We start from the raw sequence: 10,000 nt of genomic DNA, 5'->3' as shown, positions 1-10,000 counted from the left end.
CTGACCTGAGATCAGATTTTAAAAAATGTCAGTCGTTCTTCGATTTTTCAAAAATAGCAGACCTACAAGCTCGTAGCGCGCCACTCGGTGGCGCGCTACGAGCTTGTAGATCTGCTATTTTTCAATAGCTAAAGCATAACATGATGCTATAACACCAAAATGGGTGCCCGGTCAGAATGGGTTAAGAAGTTCAGCCTGCTGTTGTTTTCAGAAGCCTGACCTTGCATTAATTATACGATCTTTAGTCGCTGTGTCGCGTGCCTGGATGAGGAAACCAGTTCCCGCAATGTGTCGCACTGTCTGCGATGTGCTGTGAGCTTACAGATCTGATATTTCGGTAGGACAGCAGCACTCAGAGCAGCTCTAGTTGGGTTCGATGCCTTGTTGCAAAGTGAGTTTAACGTCGTTTAAAGCAATCATATCATATTGGACTTTTCTGTTTGGATGATTTGGGCTGAAAAGGCCCGAAAGTACAGGTCGAGGAGGAGTTAAAATATAAACCCAAGGGTTGATATCACTGTGACAATATAAACCCTAGGGTTGATATCACTGTGACAATATAAACCCTAGGGTTGATATCACTGTGACAATATAAACCCTAGGGTTGATATCACTGTGACAATATAAACCCTAGGGTTGATATCACTGTGACAATATAAACCCTAGGGTTGATATCACTGTGACAATATAAACCCTAGGGTTGATATCACTGTGACAATATAAACCCTAGGGTTGATATCACTGTGACAATATAAACCCTAGGGTTGCTATCACTGTGACAATATAAACCCTAGGGTTGATATCACTGTGACAATATAAACCCTAGGGTTGATATCACTGTGACAATATAAACCCTAGGGTTGATATCACTGTGACAATATAAACCCTAGGGTTGATATCACTGTGACAATATAAACCCTAGGAGTTGATATCACTGTGACAATATAAACCCTATAGGGTTGATATCACTGTGACAATATAAACCCTAGGGTTGCTATCACTGTGACAATATAAACCCTAGGGTTGATATCACTGTGACAATATAAACCCTAGGTTTGATATCACTGTGACAATATAAACCCTAGGGTTGATATCACTGTGACAATATAAACCCTAGGGTTGATATCACTGTGACAATATAAACCCTAGGGTTGATATCACTGTGACAATATAAACCCTAGGGTTGATATCACTGTGACAATATAAACCCTAGGGTTGATATCACTGTGACAATATAAACCCTATAGGGTTGATATCACTGTGACAATATAAACCCTAGGGTTGATATCACTGTGACAATATAAACCCTAGGGTTGATATCACTGTGACAATATAAACCCTAGGGTTGATATCACTGTGACAATATAAACCCTAGGGGTTGATATCACTGTGACAATATAAACCCTAGGGTTGATATCACTGTGACAATATAAACCCTAGGGTTGATATCACTGTGACAATATAAACCCTAGGGTTGATATCACTGTGACAATATAAACCCTAGGGTTGATATCACTGTGACAATATAAACCCTAGGGTTGATATCACTGTGACAATATAAACCCTAGGGTTGATATCACTGTGACAATATAAACCCTAGGGTTGATATCACTGTGACAATATAAACCCTAGGGTTGATATCACTGTGACAATATAAACCCTAGGGGTTGATATCACTGTGACAATATAAACCCTAGGGTTGATATCACTGTGACAATATAAACCCTAGGGTTGATATCACTGTGACAATATAAACCCTAGGGGTTGATATCACTGTGACAATATAAACCCTAGGGTCGATATCACTGTGACAATATAAACCCTAGGGTTGATATCACTGTGACAATATAAACCCTAGGGTTGATATCACTGTGACAATATAAACCCTAGGGTTGATATCACTGTGACAATATAAACCCTAGGGTTGATATCACTGTGACAATATAAACCCTAGGGTTGATATCACTGTGACAATATAAACCCTAGGGTTGATATCACTGTGACAATATAAACCCTAGGGTTGATATCACTGTGACAATATAAACCCTAGGGTTGATATCACTGTGACAATATAAACCCTAGGGGTTGATATCACTGTGACAATATAAACCCTAGGGTTGATATCACTGTGACAATATAAACCCTAGGGTTGATATCACTGTGACAATATAAACCCTAGGGGTTGATATCACTGTGACAATATAAACCCTAGGGTCGATATCACTGTGACAATATAAACCCTAGGGTTGATATCACTGTGACAATATAAACCCTAGGGTTACTGTCAGGACTTTACGGCCCAATATTCTTCACTCTGACATGCATGTGCGTCTAACCCCCCCCCCCCCCCCCCCCCTCCCCCCTCCTTTCCTCCCTCCCTCCCCACATGCAAAGAAACATGTGCACTCACACGCACACGCACACACTTAGAAGCACACACTTCATCCATAACGTGTTGTGCTAACCTCTGTGTCTCTGTCTCCGTGACCCGAGACTTAGAGGTCCATCTGGGGCCCTGTGTGACCCCTGACCCCTGGGGGGGGGGGGGGGGCTGTCAGAGGAGTGAATAGCAGGTTGATGAACGAGAGGCAGGTTATTTTTCGCACAGAGGACTGTTTGCCGGCCTACGAGCTTGTAGATCTGCTATTTTTCAATAGCTAAAGCATAACATAATGCTTAAAACACCACAAAGGGGTTCCTGTCCAGAATGGATTCTACAAAAAATGTCTGGATCCAAATCCTGACAGTTTCTCAAAAAACGTAATGTTTCTCATGTCTTGCGGCCACATTTTCCCACGATAAAAAAATAAATAGCAGATCTACAAGCTCGTAGTGCGGCACTCTGTGCTTGTAAATCTGCTATTTTTCTACAGCTAAAGGATAATAATAATGCTTAATGTGGTTAAAATGGTGACACAGGTTGTGTGTTTCCGGTACTACCGGTTAATCTGCAGCACCGACACATGTTTCCGATACTACCGGTTAATCTGCAGCACCGACACATGTTTCCGATACTACCGGTTAATCTGCAGCACCGACACATGTTTCCGATACTACCGGTTAATCTGCAGCACCAACACAATGTTTCCGGTACTACCGGTTAATCTGCAGCACCGACACATGTTTCCGATACTACCGGTTAATCTGCAGCACCGACACATGTTTCCGATACTACCGGTTAATCTGCAGCACCGACACATGTTTCCGATACTACCGGTTAATCTGCAGCACCGACACATGTTTCCGATACTACCGGTTAATCTGCAGCACCAACACAATGTTTCCGGTACTACCGGTTAATCTGCAGCACCAACACATGTTTCCGGTACTACCGGTTAGGCTGCAGCACCAACACATGTTTCCGGTACTACCGGTTAGGCTGCAGCACCAACACATGGGCTCTGCGTTAGCGCTGTATTTATTGCAACCAGTCGGAAAATGTAAATTTTTTTTCCCCCTTCTTCCCTCTCTCTTTTCTTTTCTTTTCTTTTACACATTGTCACACATCTGCGTTGCATTATAGGTTATAGTACAGCGCAGGCTTTTCTCCTACCAAACGTGGCCTGCAGTTTCGGCGTGTTCTCGATCTCTCTCTCAGACATTTTTGTGTCGGAGAGAGAGAGAGAGAGAGAGAGAGGTAGGTAGAGAGACATTGATATGCATCTGGCTCGCCGACCCGCGTTCGAACACAGGTTGAGCCCCGCCCCCCACCAGACACCCTGATCATAAGAGAAGATCTGTCGATGCGTTCTGATCACAGCGTTCTGATCACAGCGTTCTGATCACAGTGTTCTGATCACAGTGTTCTGATCACAGCGTTGTGTGTTTTGTTGTTCTGATCACAGCGTTCTGATCACAGCGTTCTGATCACAGTGTTCTGATCACAGTGTTCTGATCACAGTGTTCTGATCACAGCGTTGTGTGTTTTGTTGTTCTGATCACAGCGTTGTGTGTTTTGTTGTTCTGATCACAGCGTTGTGTGTTTTGTTGTTCTGATCACAGCGTTGTGTGTTTTGTTGTTCTGATCACAGCGTTGTGTGTTTTGTTGTTCTGATCACAGCGTTGTGTGTTTTGTTGTTCTGATCACAGCGTTGTGTGTTTTGTTGTTCTGATCACAGCGTTGTGTGTTTTGTTGTTCTGATCACAGCGCTGTGTGTTTTGTTGTTCTGATCACAGCGTTGTGTGTTTTGTTGTTCTGATCACAGCGTTGTGTGTTTTGTTGTTCTGATCACAGCGTTGTGTGTTTTGTTGTTCTGATCACAGCGTTGTGTGTTTTGTTGTTCTGATCACAGCGTTGTGTGTTTTGTTGTTCTGATCACAGCGTTGTGTGTTTTGTTGTTCTGATCACAGCGTTGTGTGTTTTGTTGTTCTGATCACAGCGTTGTGTGTTTTTGGGCCAACATGTTCTGATCACAGTGTTCTCAGTAAAGGCTGTGTCAGTTAAACTGAAATGATAGATGCAGGCCATTCCCTGGAGAAGACAGAGAGCCTGTTTACCCGTGGTGAAGCAGACGGTACTTTTATTCAAACGTACTTTGAATTCCGGACGTTTATACGTGTTTTGCTTGGCTTGGTTCTTCTCGTGGAAGCAGAACGTGACTCTACCAAACTCCAGATTCCCGTAGTGGAACCTGTGAGTTCCCATAGCTCTTCTCCAGGTGTCTCAGGAGACAGCAGTGTGTTGTTTTAGGGGGTGGGGGGGCTCTCCATCTCATTATGTGACACTAATGGCCCAGGTGTGCCTCCGAGGTACGGAAAAACCTCCAGCTATTCCAGCCCAGACCGGCCCAGACACACCCCCTTCCCCCTCTTCCTCCTCCTCCTCCTCCTCCTCCTCCTCCTCCTCCTCCTCCTCCAGACTGTGTGTGCACGTGAGCGCACTCTGTCTGTGTGTGTGTGTGTGTGTGTGTGTGTGTGTGTGAGAGAGAGAGAGAAAGAGAGGGAGAGAGAGAGAGAGAGAGAGACACAGAGAGAGAGAGAGACAGAGAGAGACAGAGAGAGAGAGAGAAGGAGAGAGAGAGGGAGAGAGAGGACTTCAAAGGGGCCCGACGCCAGGCGTGCCGGGGGAGCCATTGGGGGCCAATAGGAATCAGCCGGGGGAGCCATTAGGGGCCAATAGGAATCAGCTGTGGCCTCAAAGACCGTTAAATGATGTGTGATGGGGGGGGGGGGGGGGGGGCGTGTCCTCACCGAGCGGCCTCGGCAGCCAATCGGGAGGGGGCATGGCCGTTAAACGCACCCCATGCTGGTTTAAAGGGGCCGAGGGAAAGTTAACGATATTAGGGGAGGAGGGGGGGGGGCTCTCTCTCTCTCTCTCTCTATCTCTCTCTCTCTCTCTCTCTCTCTCTCTCTCTCTCCATGTGGTTCATAGAGTCTAGATTCTGAAACAGCTTTTTCATTAAACACACATTAACCCATTCTGACCTGCAGATCAGATTCTAAAAATGTCTTCTACGTCAGTGGTTCTTCGATTTTTCAAAAATAGCAGATCTGCTATGAGCTTGTAGATCTGCTATTTTTCAATAGCTAAAGCATAACATAATGCTAACACCAAAAGGGGTTCGCTCTGAAAGAATACATATATATTCAAAGATTAGCGCCACATTTTCACGACTTTTCAAAAACAGCAGACCTACAAGCTCATAGCGCGGCACTCGGTGCCTCACTATGAGCTTGTAGGTCTGCTATTTTTCAATAGCTAAAGTAGCCTACAACACAATGCTTGAAACACCAAAAGGGGTTCCGGCCCAGAATGGGTTAAAAGGTGCTGGAGAACAAGACAGATCCATCTGTAGGTAATTCATGACCAGAGGATTGAACTATTTCAAGGGATGGAACCCCCTTGAATATTAAGGGATGGAACCCCCTTGAATATTAGTTTGTGTTCCAGTTAATGCTTAAAGATGGAGTGCCATGATCTTTTTTACCACCCTAAAACATGATCATCAGGTATTATTATACAATATATAATTTTTCCTTTTTTTATTTGTTAAAATCATGCTTTTATGTGGACACGCCCACCAGTTCATTAAGTATGCCTCATGGTTTGCCTGGTGGGTGGTGATGGGTGGTGATCCACCTGAACTGAAGCCGCACCCACAGCTGTAGTTGTATGATAAAAGGGGGAGGGGTTAGGGGAGGGGCTGATAGTGTGATGTCACTATATCACTGTTTATTTCATTGGCCCCGTTTGACTGTCAAGGGTTCAGCCTCCAGGAAGAAACCCCTAAATACAAAGTTAATACACCATATGCACATAAAAACGACTCCAGGGTGTCTAATGAAGTACTGTCACCTCATAGACACATGAAAAACTGCAAAAAATACAAAAGTTGTGGCACTCCATCTTTAACCCATTCTGAACGGGAACCCATTTTGGTATTAGCATCATGTTATGCTTTAGCTATTTAAAAATAGCAGATCTACAAGCTCATAGCGCGCCACCGAGTGGCGCGCTACGAGCTTGTAGGTCTGCTATTTTTTTAAAAAAAAAAGAACGACTGACATTTTTTTAGAATCTGATCTCAGGTCAGAATGGGTTAATCAGACCAGTGTGTGTGTGTGTGTCCAGTGGAAACCTCGTATGAATCTGATCTCAGGTCAGAATGTGTTAACATAAAAAAACCTGTACAGTATACACCGGCATGACGTCGTACAGTAAGCCACGCAGCTGCAGCTAATAAACTTAATCGTGGGTGTGTGCTCCGTCAGATTTAGTGTCGGCCGAGCGACCGCCCGACCGCCCGGTGGCACACCTATCTGCGACACGCCCATCGTTAGGCTTTTTATTAGCTGCAGCTGCGTTGCTACGCAACCCGCCGCTGCCGTCGTTTCATTTTTATGTTAACCCATTCTGACCTGAGATCAGATTTCTAAGAAAATGTTCTTCTACATCCTGACAGTTTTCTGAAAAAGCTATGTTTCTATATATGTCATATGTCGTTCTTCGATTTTTCAAAAAAATAGCAGACCTACAAGCTCGGTGGCGCGCTATGAGCTTGTAGATCTGCTATTTTTCACACAGTCTTATTGTAGTTAATATTTAGTCACACGGTCTTGTGTGACTAAATATTAACTACAGTGGATCTAATATGTTCTTTTTTTTCCTTTTTCTGAAAAGTAACTGTTTGGTTCCCAGGGAGGTTTTACAATGTTGCACACACTTGGCCTAATACTTCAGAGAGAGAGAGAGAGAGAGAGAGAGAGAGGCAGAGAGAGAGGGACATAGAAACACAGAGAGAGAGAGAGAGAGAGAGAGACATAGAAACACAGAGAGAGAGAGCACACAGCACCTGTAACAAAGGCTCACACTGTGTTATTATATTATTATTATAATCTACTGCGACTTTATAGCATTTTCTTTTTTCCATTTCATCTTGTTGACGCAACGTCAGGGAGACAAAACCCCGCAAGAATGTGCCTCTCATCGTGTACGCGTGTGTGTGTGTGTGTGTGTGTGTGTGTGTGTGTGTGTGTGTGTGCGTGTGTGCGTGTGTGTGTGCGTGTGTGCGTGCGGTGTTTAGGCGTTGTCTCGTGTCCAGAGAGGTTTCAACAAGCTGTTCTCCAGCAGAAAGCTGAGTCAACAACCCTCCAGACTCTCCCCAAACAAACAGCAGGTTAACCTGACTGTTGTTATACAGATGATTTCACCTTTACTGCAATTTATTTATTTATTATATTTAACTATTATTTCAAATATGTGGCCCATGTTGGTATTATCACCACCACCAGAGGGCAGTGTGAAGCATTGTTTCCAATGTTTTGGTGGAAGAAACTTGTTGCTTTGATTGTTGTTGGGAAACCCCTTTTCTTATAAAGTTGAGTCTGTCTGTCTGTCTGTCTGTCTGTCTGTCTGTCTGTCTGTCTGTCTGTCTGTCTGTCTGTCTGTCTGTCTGTCTGTCTGTCTGTCTGTCTGCGTGTGCGTGTGCGTGTGTGTGCCCATGATGTGTGCGTATACGTGTGTGTGTGTGTGTGTGGACATATTTAAATATAGCAGCACCACTGAGTGATGTGATATCGGACACTGAACGTACAGTCAAAATCCACCCCGTGCAAACGACATATCGTGGAGCTTGATATTATATAACAGTTATATACATATATATATATATATATTTAGATGCACAAACCAAGCCTGAGGTGTTAACGACATGACACAAACATGTGTCTCCAGACAGCCGGTCACATAACATATGTATATAAAACCACCACATGCATGTGTCATGTGTGCCTTTTGGCCTTTTCACCATCTAGAGAAGCACTATAAGACATGCTGCAGATGCACAGAATACACATCCATCCATCCACGCCAGGGGTGGGCAACTGGCGGCCCGGGGGCCACATGCGGCCCACCACCTTCACTTAATGTGGCCCCTCAGGTTAATATCAGAATACTGATATAATATTTGGTTCCAGCTGTTTACAATTCCACAACATGTGAACATGACCTGCTTTAATTACTTCAGTCTAAATTAGTAGCTCAATGCTTCAACACACGTATAATTAAAGGCATTTGAAATGACATAAAAATGTAAATTTTCAGGATTCCAATTCGAATTGAGCTTGTAGATCGGCTATTTTTGCTACGACAGTAATATATGGCCCTATAGGGAGTGAGTGTGGAAATATAGTGGCTCCTCTCCATCGTCAAAGTTGCCCCACCCCTGATCCACGCTCTGCAGTGGCATTGCACTGACCGCACTGACCTCAGGGCATCCAGGGAATATAGCCGCCGGGTTACACACAGGCCGTTCCACAGGTGTGGGACTGCGAACGCTTATAAAGCATATATGTCAAACTCAAGGCCCCGGGGGGCCAAATCAGGCCCGTGAATGAATTATCTTTGGCCCGCGGGATGATATTAAATTAGTATTAGAACTGGCCCTCTGCATGGTATATTGCCCACTGCGAGTGCATTGTCACGTATCGACTAGGGCCCGCAATAAGCGCAAGCATGCGTCTTCTCTTCACTATTGATCAGCAGTGAAAGTGTATCACTTGTGGTCAACTTTCAGCTATACCCCTCTCCCCAAAAATGGCCCGTGTGTTGAAACACAGGCCGGCCCTCGACTTGTACCAATTTCTTTATTTTGGCCCACTAGTGTATTTGAGTTTGACATCCCTGCTCTAGTGCTCTATAGTGTCTATAACATTCTCACAGATCACGCTACGCTATAAGGGGAGGAGCCATCATGGCGTGCTGGCGTGCCGTGCACTGCCCCCCCCCCCCCTCCCCTTCCCTTGCATATCTCTCTCTCTCTCTCTCTCTCTCTCTCTCTCTCTCTCTCTCTCTCTCTCAGGAGGGCTTCTTGTCCCAAAATGGAAAGTATTTCCAGCCCGCCGCGGGCCAGGCCCGGCCCAGCCCGGCCCAGCCTGGGCTCGCCTGCCGTTCGTTCTGGACTTTGTTGTGGGTAACACAAACCATCTGACAAAACACACCTCGGCTGGCACGCTGTCTCTCTCTCCCTCTCTCTCTCTCCCTCTCTCTCTCTCTCTCTCTCTCTCTCTCTCTCTCTCCGGAGGAGGAGGAGGGGGGGTTGGGGGGGACTATAAGGCCGGAAATAGTAGATCTACAAGCTCGTTGCGAGCTTATACAAGCTATTTCCGCTGCCTCGCCGCACGCGGCCGCGCGACGCAGAATATAAATCATTGACACGGTCAGGATATGTCCTCCGGTGTGTTCCACACGTTCCACCAGGATTTAACCCATTCTGGGCGGGAACCGCTTTTGGTGTTATAGCATTATGTCGTGCTTTAAGCTATTGAAAAATAGCAGATCTACAAGCTCGTAGCGCGCCACCGAGTGGCGCGCTATGAGCTTGTAGGTCTGCTATTTTATGAAAAGAATCGACGAGAGAACGACTGACATAGAAACATAGCTTTTTCAGAAAACTGTCAGGATGTAGAAGACATTTTTTAGAATCTGATCTCAGGTCAGAATGGAAAACTGTCAGGATGTAGAAGACATTTTTTAGAATCTGATCTCAGGTCAGAATGGAAA

This window comes from Protomyctophum bolini (assembly GCF_963924005.1).
Source record: "Protomyctophum bolini genome assembly, chromosome: 8".
Classification (NCBI taxonomy): Eukaryota; Metazoa; Chordata; class Actinopteri; order Myctophiformes; family Myctophidae; genus Protomyctophum; species Protomyctophum bolini.
Note: the sequence above shows the minus strand (reverse complement) of the source record.